The following is a 6,082-nucleotide window of genomic DNA, read 5'->3' on the forward strand; positions in this document are numbered from 1 at the left end:
CAGCTCCTGCCACCATCAGCAGGTTCCCAGTGCACCATGGTTTTGATGTATGTATCTGGACAGGGACACGGCTGCTGTGGAAGTTCAGAAGGTAATTCAATTCTTTTGTTTAATTTCAGCTCAAAATTCCACATCACACAACATTCTAGCAAGGAAATTGATGCAACAGGATTGTAATGTAGCTGGACATATTACTTTCATATTCAGGTGTGGAGAGAGGGGAGTGCATTTGTGTTTACTACTTGGCTTCACTGACGGAAATTTATTCAGTTGTATACAGCTCAAGATTCCCTAGCTAGGGAATGGTGTCTCCAAGGTGGGCCAGATCCTCCTATAACAACTAACTCAGACAATTTTCCTGGGATCATCCAGTGTAGATGATCTCTCATTGAGACTCCCTTCCCAGGTTTTTGTACTTTATCTTAAGATGACAATTAAAACAAATTATCCCAGAAGGTCAAGGTGCCTGTCACCAAGACAGCAGAATTGAAATTCATCCCCAGGATTTACACCGTGGAGGAAAAATCAGCCCATGAATACTGTCCTCTTTTCTCCACACTGGGAAGCTTTATCCCAATAACCAGCAACAATAATAAAATAGTAATAACTAATAATGCTACTCCACACTACAATTCATGTGCTGCATGACAGAGCTTGCCTCGTTTGCACCAGGTCCTGATTTAATGTCTAGTCCCTCAAGAAAGTTGAAATATTGCCATTGGCAGGAACAGGTTTCAAACGTTAAAGAAGGTATCAAGGAAAAGTATCGATGTTTCTGATGTTCACAGGGGCTGTATCTGCCCTTAGCCTCAAGCTTTGTCAAGACCCACACAGCAGCAAAGCATAGGGCCTGCCTGGATTCTAGAGATCAGAATTCCAGCAAGTTACCTTCTTTCCCATTTGATCTTTGCCAGCTTAAAGCCACTCCAGACAGTGACCCCCTAATATATAGAAACACATAAATGGTTTGATCTTGGGAATCTAGAAGCCTGCGTGAAATAGTCACCTGTATAGCAACTCGATATTGCACACCGTTGCCCAGTTATTACTAGGGAGGTATTTGGTTCCCTCTGGGTCCTGGATGATGGAAATCTCTACCTGTCCATTGCATGGTTATTTAGGACATGGACTGCAGGAGTATAAAACGGACCCCGAAGCAGCCATCAGCTTAAGAAAGGGCCTGGAGTGTGTAATATAAGAATTAATTTTCCTGCTGAGTGCTTTTCACTCTGTCCACTTTTACAAGCACTGCGTGTAGTTTGAAGCTAGTTGAGTCCATCCCACTATCATCTCTGGACTGACTCCTTTATCTAACGTTCACGGTGTACAAGTCAATGTGTGATGGAGGCTATGATGAGATTAGTTTGTGCAGGAGGCAGTGGCAATCATGTCCAATAATAGAACAGACAGTTCTGGTTCAGGAAGGAGTCTTTGGTGTTCCCCCTCTCACAGCTACTATGAGAGGGGTGGAGTACTAAAGTTTTCAGGAAGTTCAAAATCACATCCTAACACAGACTAGAAATGGCCTCTTAAAGCAGCATGCAACTCAAACAAATTGGAAATTCAATCTCCGACATGCATGTATATGAGCCCATGAAATGTGCTTTTGCAAAAATAAATGGAATGTCTAGAAGCACAGGGTTAAGGTACCACCAGCCTTGGAGCAAAACTGGCCTCCAGGGCCCCTTGTTGGATGGTTCAAGTACTAGCAGCTGCTCTCCCGTCTGTGGAAGTTTCTCCAACTCCCTCTGGCCAGCTCCAAGAGCCAACCTGCATGTTCGTTTGACTTCCCCACCTTAAGGTCACCCCAAACATCTCCTGCAGCAGTTGTCCCTAAGTATAGGCCCTAAACCAAAGAAAAGCTAAACTACAGCCTGATTTCCGCTGATGGCTGCTTTCAGGCCAATACATCCTGCTGCATCTATACGGAAGTTCCAAGAGGAGCCGGCCCCATGAAGTGGCTGAGCCTGGAGGAAATCTGCAGGAAGCCAGGAACAGGACATCTGACTGCATGGCACAAACAGAAACAGGCCTAAGAGCTGAAGGCAGAGGCATTTGTCTCCCTTTTCACAGAGGTTGACTGTGTAAGACCATTGAAAAATACAGATATTGGTATAATGATTCAAAATGGCATAAAATGACAGTTATAAAGGAGAAATGCAGTAATTTTATGGTTGGGGGTCACAACATGAAGAAATATATTATAAAGGGTCACAGTCTTAGGAAGGTTGAGAAACCCTTGAAAAACACATATAAAGTCAATTTCTGTTTCTCAACTCCAGTTCCTTATTAGAACCATACTTACTTTAACTATTGTGTGAGCATGACACACCTGAACATGTGGATGAAGAGGGAAATCTGGGAATCTGTTCTCTCCTTCCCTCATGTGAGGACCAGGGGTTGGGATCTCATTTTCAGGAGTGCCATCAGGTCATCTAAGCACTAAGTGATCTCCCCAGGCTGCACTAGGGTTTCTTTTTCTTTTCTTTTTCTCTGTTAACAATTATTTTTTCCCCAGCCTGATCACATTGTCCTCTCCTTCCCTCTTCTCCTTCCCTCCTCTCCTCCTAGTCCCTCCCCTCAACCTCCCCCCTCCTTTCCCTTCAGAAAAGGGTCGGCCTCCCATGTATATTACAAGCATTGGCATAACAAAACTAGGGGGTCCTTCAAACAACCTTTAATGTTTTGACAAGATGAGGTCACTTCTAAACAGTTCTCTATGAAAAATGACAAAATGAGAATTTGCTGGAAGAGGCCGTTATATGGCCCAGGCGCTACCCTGACCCTCAAATACCAACATGACCTCAGGTGTTGGCCCAGATTACAGACTCTGCACCGCCCTTGGTGGTAACAGGAGCCACAGACATCAACACCGTCCCCCACAGCTATGTTAGGGCCTTGACCAAGATATTGCCCTAAAAGTTGTATCAATAGGCAAAATGTCCTAAACTGAGTTAAAAACATGTATATATACAATCTGACAAGGTAACTTGCATAGGTGCACAAATATTGTAAACAGAAATAACAAATATAATTTGAACTTGTATCAATGTACAAAAACTATACCAATGTAAATTATCCTTATATCATAGCTCACAAGTATTCACTCAGTTACCCACTATTATTACACCTGCCGTTTTCTTTTTTTTATTGATTTAATTTTAAATTTCAAGTCTGAATTTAAATATATTTTTTTGAGAAAAGGAAAAAAAATGAAAAAAGTTTCTGCCTCCCCCCAGCTTCCCATTTCCCTCCCCCTCCTCCCACCCTTCTTCCCCTTCCCCCACTCCTCTCACCCTCCCTCTCCAGTCCAAAGAGTAGTCAGGGTTCCCTGCCCTGTGCAAAGTCCAAGGTCATCACCCCTCCGTCCATGTCTACGAAGGTGAACATCCAAACTGGCTAGGCTCCCACAAAGCCAGAACATGAAGAAGGATCAAAACCCCGAGCCATTGTCCTTGGCTTCTCATCAGCCCTCATTGTTTGCCATGCTCAGAGAGTCCAGTATTATCCCATGCCTTTTCAGTCCAGCTGGCCTTGGTGAGCTCCCAATAGATCAGCCCCACTGTCTCAGTGGGTGGGTGCACCCCTCGTTGTCCTGACTTCCTTGCTCATGTTCTCCCTCCTTCTGTTCCTCATTGGGACCTTGGGAGCTCAGTCCAGTGCTCCAGTGTGGGTCTCTGTCTCTATCTCCATCCATCACCAGATGAATGTTCTATGGTGATATGCAAGATATTCGTCAGTATTGCTCTAGGATAGGGTCATTTCAGGTTCCCTATCCTCAGCTGCCCAAGGAAGTAACTGGGGACATCACCTTGGGCTCCTGGGAGCCACTCTGGGTTCAAGTCTCTTGCCAACCCTAAGGTGGCTCCCTTGACTAAGAATTGTGCTTCCCTGCTCTCCTATCCAAACTTCCTTTATCCCAATCATCCTGTTTCCCTAAGTTCCCCCCATCCTCCCCTTCTCACTTTTCTCTCCCCATCTCCCCTAACCCCCATCCCACCCCACCTCCAAGATCCCAATTTTCTCCCCGGCAAATTTGTCTACTTCCCATAGCCAGAAGGATAACTATATGTTTTTCCTTCGGTTCACTTTCTTATTTAGCTTCTTTAGGTTCAGCAATTGTAGACTCCGTGACCCTTATTTATGGCTAGAAACCAATTATGAGTGAGTACATCCCATGTACATCTTTTTGGGTCTGGGTTACCTCACTCAGGATAGTGTTTTCTATTTCCATCCATTTACATCCAAAATTGAAGATGTCAATTGTTTTTTACCGCAGCGTAGTACTCTAATGTGTATATATTCCACACTTTCTTCATCCATTCTTCCATTGAAGGGCATCTAGGTTGTTTCCAGGTTCTGGCTTTTATAAATAATAAAAAAAACATAGTTGAACAAATGCTTTTGTCATATGATAGGGCATCTCTTGGGTATATTCCTAAGAGTGGTATTGCTGGGTCCAGGGTAGGTTGATCCCGAATTTCCTGAGAAACCGAAACACTGCTTTCCAAAGTGATAGCAAAAGATCGCATTCCCACCAGCAATGGATGAGGGTACCCCTTCCTCCACAGCCTCTCCAGCAAAGGCTATCATTGGAGTTTTTGATTTTAGCCATTCTGACAGGTGTAAGATGGTATCTCAAACTTGCTTTGATTTGCATTTCCCTGATCGCTAAGGAGGTTGAGCACGACCTTAAGTGACTTTTGCCCATTTGAACTTCTTCTTTTGAGAATTCTCTGTTCGGGTCAGTGCCCCATTTTTTAATTGGGTTAATTAGCATTTTAAAGTCTAGTTTCTTGAGCTCTCTATACATTTTGGAGATCATTTTGTCTGTTGCGGGGTTGGTGAAGATCTTCTCCCAGTCAGTAGGTTGCCTTTTTGTCATAGTGACAGTGTCCTTTGCTTTACAGAAACTTCTCAGTTTCAGGAGTTCTCATTTATTCAATGTTGCCCTTAATGTCTGTGCTGCTCGGGTTATACATAGAAAGCGATCGCCTGTGCCCATCTGTTGTAGGGTATTCCCACTTTCTCTTCTATCAGGTTCAGTGTGTTTGGACTGATATTGAGGTCTTTAATCCATTTGGACTTGAGTTTTGTGCATGGTGATAGATATGGGTCTATTTTCATTCTTCTACAGGTTGGCATCCAGTTATGCCAGCACCATTTGTTGAAGATGCTTTCTTTCTTCCATTGTATACTTTCAGCTCCTTTATCAAAAATGAGGTGTTCATAGGTTTGTGGGTTAAAATCCAGGTCTTCTATTTGATTCCATTGGTCGACTTTTCTGTTTTTATGCCAGTACCACAGTGTTTTCACTACTGTAGCTCTGTAATAGAGTTTGAAGTCAGGGATGGCAATGCCTCCAGAAGTTCCTTTATTGTATAGGATTGTTTTGGCTATCCTGAATTTTTTGTTCTTCCATATAAAGTTGATTATTGTCCTCTCAAGATCTGTGAAGAATTTTAATGGGACCTTGATGGGGATTGCATTGAATCTATAAATTGCCTTTGGTAGAATTGCCATTTTTACTATGTTGATCCTCCCAATCCAAGAGCAAGGGAGGTCTTTCCATTTTCTGGTGTCCTCCTCAGTTTCTTTCTTCAATGCCTTAAAGTTCTTGTCAAATAGGTCTTTCACTTCCTTGGTTATGGTTCTCTGATTTCCCTCTCTGCTTCCATATCCTTTGTGTATAAGAGGGCCACTGATGTTTTTGGAGTTGATCTTGTATCCTGCCACATTACTAAAGGTGTTTATCAGCTATAAAAGTTCTTTGGTGGAGTTTTGGGGGTCGCTTATGTACACTATCATATCATTTGCAAATAACAAAAGTTTAACTTCTTCTTTTCAAATTCAAAACCCTTTGATCCCATTATGTTGTCTTATTGCTATTGCTAGAACTTCAAGCACTATATTGAAGAGGTATGGTGAGAGTGGACAGCCTTGTCGTATTCCTGAGTTTAGTGGGATGGCTTTGAGTTTCTCTCCATTTAATTTGATGTTAGCTATCAGATTGCTGTATATAGCTTTTATTATATTTAGGTATGACCCTTGTATCCCTAATCTCTCCAATACTTTTATCATA

Source organism: Microtus oregoni, unplaced genomic scaffold (genome assembly GCF_018167655.1).
Source record: "Microtus oregoni isolate MIOR12 unplaced genomic scaffold, Mior012 000061F_ref0000440, whole genome shotgun sequence".
NCBI classification, from domain to species: Eukaryota; Metazoa; Chordata; class Mammalia; order Rodentia; family Cricetidae; genus Microtus; species Microtus oregoni.